We start from the raw sequence: 3,875 nt of genomic DNA on the forward strand, positions 1-3,875 counted from the left end.
ATTGCATCATTAAGCACTCCTGTGATGAAACAACCCCTCCCATTCAGCCATATCTCACACTAAGAGCACTCCTCCCATAAGCAGAAATGCAGGAACAGAGAACCGGCCCTATCAACCAACTAAGTTCCTCCCACTAACCACGTGCGCTGGACAATGCATCTATAAGGGTTCAAGTTTGGTCTGGATCACTCGACCCAATGTTTACTAAAATGGAAAAACCGTTCCTGTTACTGACGAAACCTACGCCGAAAGACTGCGAGGGGGTGAGGGTTAAGTTCGGTACATAAGCAAATCTTAGTAAATAGGTTTCCCACATCACGCCAAAACATTATTTCTGAATTACTTGTACTTCGGGCAGATCTTTCAAATTTATTTTATTTATCAATCCATCCGAGTTCAACGTACAGTCTCGTTCAATTCAATTTCAATTGTTTATTCCTTGATAGAGGAAGCGGGATCCTAGTGCTGTCACTAGGTACCCCTGTACAATGACACCAGATGCATCTGACAAGTGTGATAAGTATATACAGTATAAATATTATAAAGGGGCTTACTAAAGCCTAAGGAAGGAAGGAAGGAAGGATATTCCTTTAACACATAATCAATGTTATTTACAAAATATCTGGCCAGTATGGGGAGGATCATCGTGTCTCCGTCAGGGGGTCGTGGAGTGGTGGTCCAGCAGGCGTAACGGAAGCGTTGTGTGTGGGGACATCTTAGGAGGTAGTGGATAAGGGTAGTCTCGTTCAGGATTCTTCGAACACTGCTGGAGACAGCTGGCAACTCAAGACCGTTTGTTTACTATAGTACGTAGTATAATATAATACGAAACAACAAAGCCCAACCATTAATTAAGCAACATGGAACTAAGTAACCAATCACCGACCAATTTTACATTCATTCCTAATTTTTTCTATGTACTATAGTAAACAAACAGCCTTGACTTGCCAGCTGTCTCCAACAGTGTTTGAAGAATCTTGAACGAAACTGTACGTAAGCATTTAATCAACGTAATAATCAATAAATTTATAAAAAAAAATTACATTTATATTTACATTTAGAGTGATATCTCCATTAGCCAGAACAATTGGTGCAGAGCACTTCTGGGAATGAGAGATTTCTGGGTAATGAGACGACTCTCTCAAAGCGGTAAAAAAAAAACCTCCTCCCTGGAATTTTCCTGGTAACAGAAAAACGTTCTCGGAAGTTCCAGAAATTGTGCACTGCATTATCTCTTGAACCCGGAAAAATATTCCCCCATCTCCGGAATTTTCTGGGAATGGGAAATTTTTTTCTGAATTTCTGGTAAAATGCTTCTGATTTTCATCTCTCAAAAATGGAAAAAATTCCCCTATCCCTGGAATTTTCCAGTATCAGGAAAATTTTCTTGCCCCTCAGAAATTCGTTCCCAAAGCCGGAATTTTCCGGAAAATTCCAGCTTTGGGGATAATTTTACAAGGCAATTTAAATTCCGGCTGTCGGAGAGTTATATGTTTGAGGGATTCCGGCTTATGGGGATATTACTGTATCACTTTACTTTTCGCAATATTGTGGGGGCTGTAGGGAAGACTGTATTCCTATTGAATACAGGCGGTTAATTCCTACATTATTGGGGATCTTAGTCATTATGACTTACTTTCCTGAGTCAACCCTTGCAACGTTCGGCAGCCTTTCTTTTGGTAGTCATTACAGCTAAACTTAAGGAAAGCATATCTGTTGCCTTTGTTTGTACAACATCACTGAGTTCATCCTGAGCTTCATTATTACACTCCACAGATTCATCCAGTGGATATAGAAGCTTTATCGAACGAATTACTTTCCCCAGTCTCCAGTGATTTCTACTACTAGAGGTTAGAATAATTCCATCCCTCATAAATTATGCAAGATTCTTGATTAAGCTTGTTTGTTCCCTGGTGTGTGGTTCATTCGACTCCTCATCAGGCTACATATTTGCACTAACCTCTTGAATTCCGTAGTTGTTGATCTACGCACTTAACTGCTCAGAGAAGGCCACTCCCATATGCATACAGTGGTTGGTTCCTCTGACTGTAACACTTTATTCAGGTGTGATAACAACTGCCTTCTGAGGGTGAATTTACTGTTTCCAGTCTTGTCAGACAAAAATGCAAATAGTTTCTGCTTGTTATCTGAATCACGTAAGAAAACTTGCCACTTTACTGGAATTTTGTTTTGAATGGCACCCTTTCTCTTTTTACCTTTCCCTCCTCTGTCTCTTGTAGACAATTTTGTTCAGTTTTGAGGTATGTATCCCACATAACATTCAGTCTCTTGGCTTCCTTTAGCTGCTGCATGTTGAACTGAAAGACGCCATTGGCCTAAAATAGTCTCCAAATATTCTGATGCAGCTTGTAGAGAAGAGGTGCACCACAGCGGCACAATCAAGTACAGTACTTTCATGTCAAAAGAGCTAGATGGCTCTATCGTAGTTTTTTCACCAGGCATGTCAACAGGTCAGATTTCTTTCCCAGACAAAGTTTAGTTCTATCAGAAACATGGTGGGTATGGCTGATTCTCATGACAGAAAAAGATACAGTACCCATATCAGCCTCCCTATTCAAGTTAGGACACCTGAAGAGGTCATCGGATCATGAATGAGCATTGATTGACTTGTGGTAGTCAGTGTACGGATTCGTGTCGAGAGCTTCCACACTGCGGACAGTGTTCAACATACACTCATTGAATACAACATGTGTTTCCACTGATATTATTTGGTAGAATGATACATTTAAATTACATTCATCAGTTTCATATTCATATTTTCCCTGGAACCATGATTTTCACAAATTTCCTTGCCAAACCTGAAAGTGTACGACATACTGATATCTGTGATTTTTTTTTATTTAATCTATCCCTATTCACTGAAATGCAACTCTAACCTGCACGACTAAAATATTAACCTTCATTTTCATCTTTGTCTTCATAGGCTGGTCTAATGAAAATTTCTTCAATAATTCCATTTACAGGTCTCGAAATTTGCTCACCAAAACACCGATCAATAATTGGATCGCTCTACGCTATTCCCTGGGCAGTGGGTTACATGGTGCTGCCCGGGGTAGCCTACCTGGTGAGGGACTGGCAGATGCTGCAGGTCGCCCTCACTATCCCCAGTATCTTCTTTGTCATATATATCTGGTAAATGGCCACTAGTTTACTAATGATTTGTTCTTTTTTCACACTTTTAAGTCTTTTCCTATTATGCTGCAAGATGACAGAAATTAAGAACAACACACGGTCACTAATCTTCATCCTTTCATTCAAACTGCTATGACATCCCCACAGACCTCTCGATGCCATGATCTCCTCTCATTTATGTTCATTGCTGCTTCTTGGACATTCTTTATCCGCCCTTCTCGTACTTCCTTCGCCATTACTTCCATAAGTGTCCTTCATAATCACTTCTAGAAACACCATCACCCCTTCCTTCCTTCCTTCCTTCCTTCTCCTTCATAGTCTTCCCCTTTCCTTCCTACCATCCATATCCGAATTACCTTTTACCAATAATTATTTTCAACTTTGTTAATGGACAAAAAGGTTCAACCTGAATTCTGGATTTTATTGACTCTTGTCTAGGGATTTTGGATAATTGTAGTAAACAAATTAATTCCTTAGTTTTATTTTCTATGTCAGACCAGTAAAACTCTTTGAATTAAAACCGCAGTGTAATAAGGGGAAGAGATGTGTGTGTGTGTGTGTGTGTGTGTGTGTGTGTGTGTACACAGGGTGGTGTAATGCATCTTTTGTGGCAGCATTTTGTTAGTGTTAAGGTACAAGCACTGCTTGCTTCCTCTCACTTTCAGCTACCGCCTGGGGCTAGCCTTTGTGGTAAGCAGGGAAGGAACTTATATGAGTCTTGC

At 40.1% G+C, this 3,875-nt stretch overlaps 1 long non-coding RNA gene across 1 annotated transcript in view; it reads left to right on the forward strand.

Moving 5' to 3' along the window:
- Nucleotides 1-3,156, forward strand: part of LOC121856140 — a 9,385-nt gene extending 6,229 nt beyond the window's left edge. Inside the window, exon 3 of the long non-coding RNA XR_006086907.1 lies at nt 2,985-3,156. This is a non-coding gene — a long non-coding RNA (uncharacterized LOC121856140). The remainder of the gene's footprint in view (nt 1-2,984) is intronic.
- The last annotated feature ends 719 nt before the right edge of the window (nt 3,157-3,875 follow it).

Source organism: Homarus americanus, unplaced genomic scaffold (genome assembly GCF_018991925.1).
Source record: "Homarus americanus isolate GMGI-L3 unplaced genomic scaffold, GMGI_Hamer_2.0 scaffold705, whole genome shotgun sequence".
Lineage (NCBI taxonomy): Eukaryota > Metazoa > Arthropoda > Malacostraca > Decapoda > Nephropidae > Homarus > Homarus americanus.